Below are 14,694 nucleotides of genomic sequence, written 5' to 3'. Positions count from 1 at the left end.
CGTTGTTCACTAACCAAAAGATTAAGGAAGATGTCAGTCTTCAATTATATGGAGAACGAATGGAAAGGGTAACAGAATTTAAGTATTTGGGGCTATGGTTTGATGAAAAGCTGGAGACATCATATGACATGTTTTGAGACTAAATGTAAGAAAGTATTAAATCTTATGAGGTCACTGGTTGGGCATGATTGGCGGGCAGATAGGTAATCCTTTACTGAACATTTATCGTACTTTGATAAGATTGTCCATATATTTTATGGGTGCTTTTTATAAAAAAATATATCTATTTTTTTATTTAACCTTTATTTGTATATGGTTCTGCGGCTTTTACATCGCTGTTGTGCCATGATAGGATGCAAGCTAGAGCACTCAGGATGTGCGATTGTGCATTTAAAACTACACCGGTTCAGGCTTTACAAGTAGGCTTTACAGTACATCACTGGGGCTAAGCTGCCTGCCATCCAGGACCTCTACACCAGGCGGTGTCAGAGGAAGGCCCTAAAAAAACCTCTTTTTACCCTGCTGCTACTCTCTGTTTATCATATATGCATAGTCACTTTAACTATACATTCATGTACATACTACCTCAATTAGGCCGACCAACCAGTGCTCCCGCACATTGGCTAACCGGGCTATCTGCATTGTGTCCCACCCACTACCTGCCAACCCCTCTTTTACGCTACTGCTACTCTATGTTCATCATATATGCATAGTCACTTTAACCATATCTACATTTACATACTACCTCAATCAGCCTGACTAACCGGTGTCTGTATGTAGCCTCGCTACTTTTATAGCCTCGCTACTGTATATAGCCTGTCTTTTTACTGTTGTTTTATTTCTTTACCTACTTATTGTTCACCTAATACCTTTTTTGCACTATTGGTTAGAGCCTGTAAGTAAGCATTTCACTGTAAGATCTACACCTGTTGTATTTGGCGCACGTGACAAATAAACTTGAATTTGATTTGAGATACTGGGGAAATGCCACTATCCCTTACAGTTAAGGTAACCCTGGCATACTGGGTAAGACTGAAGGGTAGTAGGGTAGATCATTCTACTCTAACAGTATTGGAAGACTGCTGGAAATATGCACGATATCAAGAGGGGTTTTGGCCCAGAGATTGGAAAAGGGATTCTGCTCTATGGCACGGCCATTTTTCTCTGCCTCTTCTGTCGGGTAAGATACTTTTCTCTTTCTCCTCTGCTTCCTTAGAGGCATGCTGGAAACTCCCTAGCCCACACTGGAGAAAGGACTGAGAAATGTGACGCAGTGTGTCTCTTCCTAGGGATGCATTATACCCTATTTCCTATATAATGTACTACATTTTGTTTGCAAACTTTATCTACAAATACTGTCATTTCAGATTGGCGCTCGCTCACATCAATGCCAAGGCCATCTTTCTATTTTTCAATAATCGTCATGTCAGTCCTGGCCACCTTCATCCTCAGTTTCTTCGCTGTGGGCCCGCGGGACATCACGCTGCCCTACGCTCCTGGTGCCAACGCTACCACCGGCCTGGGCACTGCCAACTTCACTGATCATTGCCTGGTAACCCTGAGGGACAACCTGTGGGGGGAGTATAGGATGTTTTGTTGGGGTGTGGTGGCATGGCAGGGGTTGGGCTATGTAGAGGTCTGGTGAGCATATCCATCAAAAGTACCTAAACGCCATTTTCACTAGGGCTGCATCCCAAATCCACCCTTTTGCCTCGGCTCTCCATTTGCGCGTTCACGCGCTCCTCCGCCATATGCACAAGTTAACCATCACTAGCCGGCTTCCACCCGGCTACGCAACCCTGCACCTTAGAGGCTGCTGCCCTATAGACTTGGAATCACTGGCCACTTTAATACTGTTTAAATAATGTTTACATACTGCTTCACTCAACTGCTTTACAGTATATACTCTATTCTATTCTACTGTATTTTAGTCAATGCCACTCTGACATTGCTCATTCTAATATTTATATATTTCTTAATTCTATTCTTTTACTTTTAGATGTGTGTGTGTGTATTGTTGTGAATTGTTAGATACTACTGCACTGTTGGAGCAATTTCGCTGCACCCGCAATAACATCTGCTAAATATGTGTATGTGACAAATAAAATTTTATTTGATGCACAAATTACCCAAATTATCGAGGGTGTAGGGGCTAACTAGACCGAGACAGCGAGGCTGCAGGCTCCAGAGCGAAGTGCTATACCAACACGCACTGCAATATGTTTTTTCATACAAAATAACACAAAAATGACAAATATCTCCCAAATAATGTTTATCTGTTACTGAGGTTTATCTCTTGTAAAATGACAGCGGGAAATTGTTCATTTGAATCTTCATTTGTGTTTTATTATTAAACGGATGAGGGCTGGTTTGGTATTCACCGTAGTCCTGTAATCCTATACGCTTTGTTTACACGGGCAGCCCTATTCTGATCTTTTGCCCAACTATTGACAAATGGGTTGATCTGATTGTTCAAGAGTTGATATGATTGGTCATAACACCAATTATTGGATGAAGATCAGGGCAACGTTAAGTTTCCAAACATTCTTGAACATTGCAGATAGAAATACCATGAATAGAGCTGACGTGATTCCTTATTCTAAATATGAGGATGTTTGATCTACATAGTCTATTTCTATCTGAACGTTCCAAATTGTTCCAATTCTACAGAACACTCCCCCGAATTGGGCTGCCTGTGTAAACGCAGCCATAATAGTTCAGAAATCCAAATCAGCAATATCTTGGCTTTGGAGATTGTCTTGATAGATGTTAATGTATTCTGTGATCTCTTCTCCTCTCCCAGCTGACTACACAGTAGACTGCACCACAGACACCATGATGACCTTTCCACTGTGTTTGCTGTCATGTTCAACGGCTGTACAGGCATCATAGCTGGTTCTAACATGTCAGGTGTGACTGAGGGCAGACATTGGCAGAAGTTCAGCGTACATGATGTGTGTGTTTGTGAGTGTTTTAGCAGACCTGAGTTCAAATGCTATTTATGGTATTTCAATTACTGTCAAAGACATTTGGAAGTTGTTATTTAGATATGTTTTTTATTTGAGAAGACAAGTAGTTGAGTATATGTATGTATTTGGAAATGCACTTGAAAAGTATTTTAAAATACTCAAATACACTAACTCAAATACTCCCTTGTATTTGGAAATAGTATTTAAAATAAGTATTTGAAAATACTTTAAAATAGTAGGCTATTTATAGGAAATTATTTGAAAATACTTCCAATAGAAGTAGTTGATTTGGCCGGCCCTGGGCCACATTATTTGAAAGTACTTAAATACACAGAAAATAAGTATTTAAATAACAAATACTCAAATACCATTTTTTAAAACCCAGGTCTGGTGTTTAGACATAATATTTTGTCACTGAAGCCATTTTTATTATACACTGAGTGTACAAAACATTGGGGACACCTGTTCTTTCCATGACATAGGCTGACCAGGTGAATCCAGGAGAAAGCTATGATCCCTTATTGATGTCACTTGTTAAATTCACTTCAATCAGTGTAGATGAAGGGGAGGAGACAGGTTAAATAAGGATTGTCAAGCATTGAGACATGGATTGTGTATGTGTGCCATTCAGAGGGTGAATGGGCAAGACAAAAGATTCAGTGGCTTTGAACGGCATATGGTAGTAGGTGCCAGGTGCAATGGTTTGTGGCAAGAGTTTCCCGTGTGTATCAAGAGTGGTTCACCACCCAAAGGACATCCAGCCAACTTGACACAACTGTGGGCCAGCATCCCTGTGGCACCCAAATCCTTGTAGAGTCCACGCCCCGACGAATTGAGGCTGTTCTGAGGGCAAAATGGGTGCAACTCAGTATTAGAAAGGTGTTCCTAATGTTTTGTACACTCAATATTGTGTATATATCTCTCGCTCTCTCATTTAGCAGATGCTTTTTCCAAAATGACTTATTCATGCGTGGACTCTCTCCTCTCTCTCTTACTCTACTCCAGCGGACCTGAAGAGCCCAAGCTACTCTATCCTCAGGGGAACCCTGGCAGCAGTCATCTTCACCTTCATCTCCTACAGCATTCCTGCTCAGCCTGCTGGTGGCCTACTCCTGTGACCGGTCAGCACACACACGCACACACAGGCTTACACACAAGCACATACAGTGGCAAGAAAAAGTATGTGAATCCTTTGGAAATACCTGGATTTTCTCTTAAATTGGTCATGAAATTGGATCTGATCTTCATCTAGGTCACAACAATAGACAAACAGTCTGCTTAAACTAATAACACAAACAATTATACGTTTTCATGTCTTTATTGAACACACCGAGTAAACATTCACAGTGCAGGGTGGGAAAAGTATGTGAACCCTTGGTTTTAATAACTGGTTGACCCTCCTTTGGCAGCAATAACCTCAACCAAACGTTTTCTGTAGTTGCGGATCAGACTTGCACAACGGTCAGGAGGAATTTTGGTCCATTCCTCTTTACAAAACTGTTTCAGTTCAGCAATATTCTTGGGATGTCTGGTGTGAGCCGCTCTCTTGAGGTCATGCCACAGCATCTCAATCGGGTTGAGGTCAGGACTCTGACTGGGCCACTCCAGAAGGTGTATTTTCTTCTGTTCAAGCCATTCTGTTGATTTACTTCTGTTTTGGGTCGTTGTCCTGTTGCGTCACCCAACTTCTGTTGAGCTTCAATTTGCGGACAGAAAGCCTTACATTCTCCTGCAAAATGTCTTGATAAACTTGGGAATTTATCTTTCCGTTGATGATAGCAAGCTGTCCAGGCCATGAGGCAGCAAAGCAGCCCCAAACCATGATTCTCCCTCCACCATACTTTACAGTTGGGATGAGGTTTTGATGTTGGTGTGCTGTGCTGTGCCTTTTTTTCTCCACACATAGTGTTGTGTGTTCCTTCCAAACTGCTCAACTGTAGTTTCATCTGTCGACAGAATATTTTGCCAGTAGTGCTGTGGAACATCCAGGTGCACTTTTGGCTTCTTCTGTGTTGTCCTCCCATGAACACCATTCTTGTTAAGTGTTTTACGCATCGTAGACTCGTCAACAGAGATGTTAGCATGTTCCAGAGATTTCTGTAAGTCTTTAGCTGACACTCTAGGATTCTTCTTAACCTCATTGAGAATTCTGCGCTGTGCTCTTGCAGTCATCTTTGCAGGACGGCCACTTCTAGAGAGAGTAGCAATAGTGCTGAACTTTCTCCATTTATAGACAATTTGTCTTACCGTGGACTGATTTACATCAAGGCTTTTAGAGATACTTTTGTAACCCTTTCCAGCTTTATGCAAGTCAACAATTCTTAATCTTAGGTCTTCTAAGATCTCTTTTGTTCGAGGCATGGTTCACATCAGGCGACGCGTCTTGTGAATAGCAAACTCAAATTTTGTGAGTTTTTTTATAGGTCAAGGCAGCTCTAACCAACATCTCCAATCTTGTCTCATTGACTGGACTCCAACTTAGATGACTCCTGACTTCAATTAGCTTATGGAGAAGTCATTAGCCTAGGGGTTCACATACTTTCCCAACCTACACTGTGAATGTTTAAAGGATGTATTCAAAATAGAGAAAAATACAATAATGTGTGTGTTATTAGTTTAAGCACAATATTTGTCTATTGTGACCTAGATGAAGATCAGATCAAATTTGATGACCAATGCATGCAAAAATCCTGGTAATTCTAAAGGGTTCACATACTTTTTCTTGCCACTGTACGTATGTACATATATGCAGACACCTGTTCACACACAACTGCATACAAGCATGCACACACACGCCAGCATGTTTGTTTACTTAGCAGTGGTAATTACATTATCAGGTAACACGATTATGGCAAGCCACACAGACTTGAGATGGTTAACCATGGGTAAAGAAACCAAAGGCATCCGTCCAAAGGGTTATACAGTGCATTCGGAAAGTATTCAGACCCCTTGACTTTTTCCACATTTTGTTACGTTACAGCCTTATTCTAAAATTGATTGAATAAATTGTTTTCCTCATCAATCTACACACAATAGCCCATAATGACGAGGTTTCTAGACATTTTTGCAACAAAAAAAACAGATACCTTATTTACATAAGTATTCAGGCCCTTGGCTATGAGACTCGAAATTAAGCTCAGGTGCATCCTGTTTCCATTGATCATCCTTAAGATGTTTCTACAACTTGATTGGAGTCCACCTGTGGTAAATTCAATTGATTGGACATGATGTGGAAAGGCACACGCCTGTCTATATAAGGTCCCACAGTTGACAGTGCATGTTAGAGCATAAACTAAGCCATGAGGTCAAAGGAATTGTCCGTAAAGCTCAGAGACAGGATTCTGTCAAACTGAGTAATCAGAGGAGAAGGGCATTGGTCAGGGAGGTGACCTGAGAACCTTCCAGAAGGAAAACCATCTCTGCAGCACTACACCAATCAGGAACGTATGGTAGACTAGCCAGATGGAAGACATTCCTCAGTAAAATACACTTGACAGCCCGCTTGGAGTTTCCAAAGTGCACCTAAAGGACTGTCAGACCATGAGAAACAAGATTCTCTGGTCTGATGAATCCAAGATATAACTCTCTGGCCTGAATGCCAAGCGTCACGTCTGGAGGAAACCTGGCATCATCTCTACAGTGAAGCTTGGTGGTGGCAGCATCATGCTGTGGGAATGTTTTTCAGCATCAGGGACTAAGAGACTAGCCAGGATCTTGGGGAAAGATGAACCAAGTAAAGTACAGAGAGATCCTTGATGAAAACCTGCTCCAGAGCGCTCAGGAACTCCGACTCGGGCAAGGTTCTGACACATGGGTGTGTCTTGGTGGTGGCAAGGATAAACCCAAGAAACCCACATCAAACCACACCCCCAAGTCAACTCATATTTGGCTTCGGGACAAGTCTCTTAATGTCTTTGAGTGGCCCAGCCAGAGCCCGGACTTGAACCCGATCGAACACCTCTGGAGAGACCTCAAAATAGCTGTGCAGTAACACTCCCCATCCAACCTGACACAGTTTGAGAGCATCTGCAGAGAATAATGTGAGAAACTCCCCAAATACAGGTGTGCCAAGCTTGTAGCGTCATACCCAAGAAGACTCGAGGCTGTAATTGCTGCCAAACGTGCTTCAACAAAGTACTGAGTCAAGGGTCTGAATACTTATGTAAATGTGATATTTCCGTTTTTTTGTGTTTGCTTTATCATTATGGGGTGGTGTGTGTAGATAGATGAGGGGGAAAAAACGATTTAATCCATTTTTGAATAAGGCTTTAGCGTACCAAAGTCAAGTGGTCTGAAAACTTCTCGAATGCACTGTATCTATCTGTGGTGTAGTGATAATGTACCCCTCTCTCCCAGTCATCTTCTCCAGAGGGACTACATTTTCCTGGGGGACATCAACGTGAGGGGCCCCTCTACCCTGTCTGCTGCCGTAAGTAACCTTATAGTGGCCTCCCACATCCTCTGAGCACTCCCTAGGGACAACCTGGCGAGTGGTAAGGCTGAAATAACCTCAAGTCTGCACATCTTGATTGACACCATCTCCCTCAAAGGTTCTTATATCATTCTATTCTGGTATTCTACACAATGTGTCTCAGCTGTTTGGTGCTTTGCATGTCCACGTAGGTGAAAAACCTTTCCTAAATCTCAGTTTTGGAAGTTACTAACTTTATGACCAAAGTTATCCTATTTACACTTTTGAGTCATTTTTGGCACTAGCATTTATGTTTAGGACTACTATCGATGCCACATTGGCCGTTTTCAACCAGATACGTATCTTCTTTTTGGTTCAGCTTCTCTTTGTGTGGTTAACCAGACATGATCAGTCCAGTTGGGGTGAAGGGAGAGTTCTCCCTGAAATTCACCTCGAAACTTAACTTCGTCATGATTTTAATTTCTTGAAGGGGGTCTTAAGCTGAGTTTATTCCACACAATCTGTAGTGTGTAGATGAAGTATGATCTATATGCGTACACAGAAATGGGTCTTAATCCCCAAATAATGTGTAAGATTGCCACTGGTGTCACTCAATGTTTTTTTTTTTCATGTTAATTTACATGGTGCCAATCCTATTCGTCCTGCATTGATATTTACAGGTGGGGTCCTGTCTCTGGCAAAGACGTCACAAATTTGGAATCCCTTGGCCTCAGTGCTCATCCCATGGGTCCTAGTGCAGGTGGTGTTTTCAGGGAAGCTGAACACCATCACCTACAGAGTGACCATTTTCTTCCTTGTCTATGCTGCTGTGGATCTGGCCTGCCTGGCTCCGCAATGGGCCTCTGCACCCAACAGGTATACGATACAGTATAATACCATACAAAATAGTACAGTACTACACCACAGTACGTTCTAGATATTGATAGCCCATTATGCTCTCATTTGTGCTCAGCTTTTGAAAACTCAGCTTTTTAAAGTAAAGTGTCAACCTCCACAACAGAGGCTAAGTAAAAAAATAAGAAAAAAGTCACTCACTCCATATATGCAGTCATCCTGGTCCACCTCTTCTTCTTGTGTTCAGGCCGTAGTTCCGTTGCTTTACCTGGGACACGTGTGCTCGGGGCATAGTAGGCTGCCTGGTGATGATGTTCCTGATCTACGACTCGGCTAGCAAGGCCTTCATGTTGCTTCTGCTCGTGCACTACCTCTGTCCTACCAGCAGGGGGGGGGGGCTACATCAGCCAGGCTCTCATCTTCCACCAGGTGCTATACACACACAGGAGCATGCCAAAAATGCACACACAGGTGTACACATTGACACTCTTTCACATTGTGAAGGAGTGGCCTTTCCTGATTTGACCTCGGTTTTCATCGATGCTCAGTTAAATAAAGGTTCAATTAAAATTGAAAATGTAGAATTGCAAGCGACCATGACTGAAGGCAAACGAGTTGTCTTTGGGGTGTGGTTTCATGTGGGTGTTTTTTGGGGTATGTCTTTGCCATTCAATCACACCAAACGAGAGCTAGTTCAGTTCTATGTGTGGGGTAATGCAGAGGGAAGGTTCTACAACACCTTGCTACTCACGAGCATGATCAAATAATGTAGCTAGCAAGCTAGTGTAACCAAATCACTGTCTCAAACGACACCAGGCACAGTCTCAAGTTTGACGGTTGACAGCATGCAGACCTTGCAGCTGGCGTTGGAATGTAATCTATATCTTGGCCATCTGAACTTTAAGGAAGCCCCTTTTCACTAGCGTAGCTATTTCCCAAACAATGTGTGCATTGCATATCAAGCTGATACACTGTGTTGTCTGGGGAATTAATTTTGCATGGACCAGTGCGCTGGGTGGAGGGAGTTTGCTCATTTTCAACCATTCCATCGGTCCTCCTAAGAGGTCTCCACCCGCCTGCGGCACCAGGCCATGCAAAGCGAACTCGCCCAGTCTTTTCCCAGAAAACACGGTACCACCACCAAGAAAGATCTGGGAGAGAAATATCTCTGGATGAGATGACAGACACAGTACAAGTCAAGAGACACTTTGACCAACTCCAGCCCAGCTCCAAGATCCATTTGCAGCCCTTGAGCAGAGCTGGCAACCATCAAACACTTCAAGCCGTCACGGCTGGGGGAAAGTGAGTGGCCATAAGAACAGAACTGTGGACAAAGTGGAATAAGAAGGCCAAATCTCTCTGGGCACATAAAACAAGAAGGCCAGTAACCTAGTGTCCTTTTCACACACTCGGCCCACTAAAGGAATCAGGGAGGTAATAAGAGTGGTGCCCTGACATTTTAAAACACACTTCACTGACCGGGAGTCCATTTCAAAGGCCACTTGGCTTTGCAAAAAAAGGAATGGTTTGTTGTCTGAAGTTAGAGGTTTTCTAGAGAAGACATTATGTTATTTGGGAAATCTGTGTTTAATTGAGCCAAAGACTGACTTTGTTCCATTCTGCTTTATTGGTATCTTTATCAATTTTGTCACACGGATATGCTCGGGGTATTATGCAGCCCCAATGTCACCCATTTTTTCCTTTAAGTACTTGATTGTTTCAATGCTCTTATTTGTACATGTCATGTAGAAGACGCTCTTATTCAGAGCACCTTACAGGAGCAATTAAGGTTAAGTGCCTTGCTCAAGGGCACCACGTCACCAAGAATTAAAACCAGCAACCTTTTGTTTACCAGCCCAATGCTCTTAACCACTAGGCTATTACTGCACAGTACAGTAAGATCTGGAAAACTGCGCCCGCTGATATGGCCTTGTTTTTTGGCTTGTCAAGAAATGCTGGCGGCCATGACAGAAGCCAAACATGAGTTGGCTTGGGGGTGTGGTTTGATATGGGTTACTTGGGCGTGTCCTTGCCACCACCCAGACACACCCATCTGTCAGAACCTTGCCCGCAGCTGTTTCCTCCCACTCAATCACAACAAACAAACCTCCTGCAGGTTGAGTTCAATAACTACAGGCAGATAATGTGAATGTAGTGCTATGTATATTTATTTGTTATGGTGCAAGTAACATTTTTATGCCAAGTGTGTGTTTCCACCAAACTGACTTGTTGAGAGCCAACTGAGTCGCGCGGTGGCCTAAGACACTGCATCACAGTGCTAGCTGTGCCACTAGAGATCCTGGTTTGTGTCCAGGCTCTGTCGCAGCAAGCCGCGACCGGGAGACCCATGGCGCACAATTGGCCCAGCGTCATCTGGGTTAGGGAAGGGTTTGGCCGGCAGGGATGTTCCTGTCCCATCGCACAGTAGCGACTCCTGTGGTGGGCTGGGCGCAATGCACACTGACACGGTCCCAGGTGTACGGTGTTTCCTCCGACACACTGGTGTGGCTGGCTTCCAGGTTAAGCGGGCATTGTGTCAAGAAGCAGCTTGTGTTTGTTGTGTTTCGGAGGACGCACGGCTCTCGACCTTCACCTCTCCTGAGTCCATACAGGAGTTGTAGCAATGGGAAGAAGAAAAAAAAATGACTTGTTGCAGATAGAAATCAGTGCGTGATTTCCCCTCATCAATCTACACACATTACCCCATAATGATAAAGCAAAAACAGGTTTTTAGATATTTTGCGTCGTTTTTTTAAACGATCACATTTACATAAGTATTCAGACCCTTGACTCAGTACTTTGTTGAAGCACTTTTGGCAGCAATTACAGCCTCGAGTCTTCTTGGGTATGACGCTACTAGCTTGGCATACCTGTATTTGGGTAGTTTCTCATATTCTTCTCTGCAGATGCTCTCAAGCTCTGTCAGGTTGGATGGGGAGCATCGCTGCACAGCTATTTTGAGGTTTCTCCAGAGATGTTCAAGTCCGGGCTCTGGCTGGGCCACTCAAAGACATTCAGAGACTTGTCCCGAAGCCATTCCTGCGTTGTCTTGGCTGTGTGGTTAGGGTCGTTGTCCTGTTGGAAGGTGAACTTGCGCCCCAGTCTGAAATCCTGAGAGCTCTGGAGCAGATTTTCATTAAGGATCTCTCTGTACTTTCTTCAGTTCATTTTCTCCTCGATCCTGGCTAGTCTCCCAGTCCCTGCCGATGAAAAACACCCCCACAGCATGATGCCTCACTGTAGAGATGATGCCAGGTTTCTTCCAGACGTGACACTTGGCATTCAAGCCAAAGAGTTCAATCTTGGTTTCATCAGACCAGAGAATCTTATTTCTCATGGTCTGAGAGTCTTTAGGTGCCTTTTGGCAAACTCCAAGCGGGCTGTCATGTGCCTTTTACTGAGGAGGGGCTTCCGTCTTGCCACTACCATAAAGGCCTGATTGGTGGAGTGCTGCAGAGACGGTTGTCCTTCTGAAAGTTTCTCCCATCTCCACAGAGGAACTCTAGAGCTCTGTCAGAGTGACCATCAAGGTTCTTGGTCACCTCCATGACCAATGCCCTTCTCTCTCAATTACTCAGTTTGACCAGGTGGCACGCTCTAGGAAGAACCATTTAAGAATGATGGAGGCCACTGTTCTTGGAGACGTTCAATGCTGCAGAAGCTTTTGATGCCCTTCCCTAGATCTGTGCCTCGACACAATCCTGTCTCGGAGCTCTACAGATAATTCCTTTGGCCTCATAGCTTGGTTTTTGCCCCTAGCCAAGGGTCTGAATACTTACATGAATATGTTATTTCTGGTACATACATACATACATACATACATACATACATACATACATACATACATACATACATACATACATACATACATACATACAGTACAAGTCAAAAGTTTGGACACACTTATTCATTCAAGGGTTTTTCTTTATTTTTACTATTTCTACATTGTAGAGTAATAATGAAGACATCAAAACTATGAAATAACACATGGAATCATGTAGTCACAATAAGAGACTTGCTTGTGCCAAGAAACACAAGCTGAACAGCTGTGTCTTTGTGAGACGCAGAGTAGGTGAACGGATGATCTCTGCATGTGTGGTTCCCCACATGAAGCATGGAAGAGGAGGTGTGATGGTGTGGGTTGCTTTGCTGGTGACTTTCTGTGATTTATTTTAAATTCAAGTCACACTTAACCAGCATGGCTACCACACTATTCTGCAGTGATGCACCATCCCATCTTGCGCTTAGTGGGACTATCATTTGTTTTTCAACAGGACAATGACCCAAAACACACCTCCAGGCTGTGTAAGGGCCATTTGACCAAGGAGAGTGATGGAGTGCTGCATCAGATGACCTGGCCTCCACAATCACCCGACCTCAACCCAATTGAGATGGTTTGGGGTTGGACGTGAAGTGAAGGAAAAGCAGCCAACAAGTGTTCAGCATATGTGGAAACTCCTTCAAGACTGTTGGAAAAGCATTCCTCATGAAGCTGGCTAAGAAAATGTCAAGAGTGTGCAAAGCTTTCATCAAGGCAAAGGGTGGCTGCTTTGAAGAATCTAAAATATTATTATGCTACAATGTAGAAAATAGTAAAAAGAAAGATTTATTTTATTTTACAAGGCAAGACAGTTAAGAACACATTTTTATTTTCAATGACGTCCTAGGAACCGTGGGTTAACTGCCTTGTTAGAAATCGACAGATTTTTACCTTGTCAGCTCGGGGATTCAAATTTGCAACCTTTCGGTTACTAGTCCAATGCTTTAGCCACTAGGCTACCTGAGTAGGTGTGTCCAAACTTTTGACGAATGCCAGGAGATCCCCAGTAACGCCGCTCAGCTGACAGATGACTACCTATGTGCTGTGAACAATCTGATTCGCCAGCACGGAGACCCGCCCCCTGTCGTGCGTTTCCTGTATTTGCCCCGCCCACCGGCAGACATGCAGTGATACTCCTACCTGCATCAGCTGGACCTGCTCAGTAGAGAGCTTAGCCCCACCCTGCTCATCCATGGGGTAATGCCAGTTGTCACCACTGACCTCTAACCCCTGAGCCTTCACTTGTATCCCCGTTCACCTTATCCCTCACCTGGCTCTGACCCCTTCACCAGCTGGACCTGCCCCGTAGAGACCTGGGCCTGACCCTACCCAGCCATGGGGGTACACCTGTTACAGAGAGGAAGAGGCAAAGCCAGAGGATTTACTCCACCCAAAATCTGTCTGCGTGAGAAACTGTTTTTTGTATCAACGTCTATGAGAGTGTTGCATTATTATGTGAGGCTTATTTGATCTAATAGAAGCTTTGTAATGTTTAGGCTGTTACAACTGTACTCATAAGTGGTTGCAAGTGGCATTACGGCAACTTTGACAAAAACAATACCCTACTCAATAAATTGGATGCAGTCTATCACAGTGCCATCCGTTTTGTCACCAAAGCCCCATATACTACGCACCACTGCGACCTGTACGCTCTCGTTGGCTGGCCCTCGCTTCATACTCGTCGCCAAACCCACTGGCTTCAGGTCATCTACAAGACCCTGCTAGGTAAAGTCCCCCCTTATCTCAGCTCGCTGGTCACCATAGCAGCACCTACCTGTAGCACGCGCTCCAGCAGGTATATCTCTCTGGTCACCCCCAAAACCAATTCTACCTTTGGCCGCCTCTCCTTCCAGTTCTCTGCTGCCAATGACTGGAACGAACTACAAAAATTTCTGAAACTGGAAACACTTATCTCCCTCACTAGCTTTAAGCACCAGCTGTCAGAGCAGCTCACAGATTACTGCACCTAAACATAGCCCATCTATAATTTAGCCCAAACAACTACTTCTCCCCCTACTGTATTTATTTATTTTGCTCCTTTGCACCCCATTATTTCTATCTCTACTTTGCACATTCTTCCACTGCAAATCTACCATTCCAGTGTTTTACTTGCTATATTGTATTTACTTCGCCACTTTTTTTCTTTTTTTGCATTTACTTCCCTTATCACACCTCATTTGCTCACATTGTATATAGACTTATTTTTCGACTGTACTATTGACTGTATGTTTGTTTATTCCATGTGTAACTCTGTGTTGTTGTATGTGTCGAACTGCTTTGCTTTATCTTGGCCAGGTCGCAATTGTAAATGAGAACTTGTTCTCAACTTGCCTACCTGGTTAAATAAAGGTGAAATAAATAAAAAAGTATCTGCTCTCTCATAGGCTAGAATAGTCCCACCTCATCTCCTCCTCCTGCCTGTCTTCCATAGTTGAGGACATGTATTTCCATTGTTAGAGGAGTCCGCAAATATCTTGTCAATATAATAGATCATCTTTGCATCTTTAACCCCTTACCCCTGACCCTTTCCCATATCCAGTGAGTTATGTTCCTATGAACATTCTTTGTGACTGACACCAGTCACTTTAATAGTGTAAGCTGAGGGGCAAGAGGATGTGTGTATGTTTGTCTGATTTTAT

General features: G+C 43.6%; 1 pseudogene; it reads left to right on the top strand.

Annotated features, from left to right (window-relative positions):
- Positions 1-1,423: 1,423 nt before the first annotated feature.
- LOC139551267 (solute carrier family 12 member 9-like) lies at positions 1,424-13,186 on the top strand (annotated as a pseudogene).
- The last annotated feature ends 1,508 nt before the right edge of the window (positions 13,187-14,694 follow it).

Source organism: Salvelinus alpinus, chromosome 23 (genome assembly GCF_045679555.1).
Source record: "Salvelinus alpinus chromosome 23, SLU_Salpinus.1, whole genome shotgun sequence".
In the NCBI taxonomy this organism is placed as follows: Eukaryota; Metazoa; Chordata; class Actinopteri; order Salmoniformes; family Salmonidae; genus Salvelinus; species Salvelinus alpinus.
The sequence above is the reverse complement of the archived record's forward strand: the minus strand, read 5'-3'. Positions and strand labels throughout refer to the sequence as shown.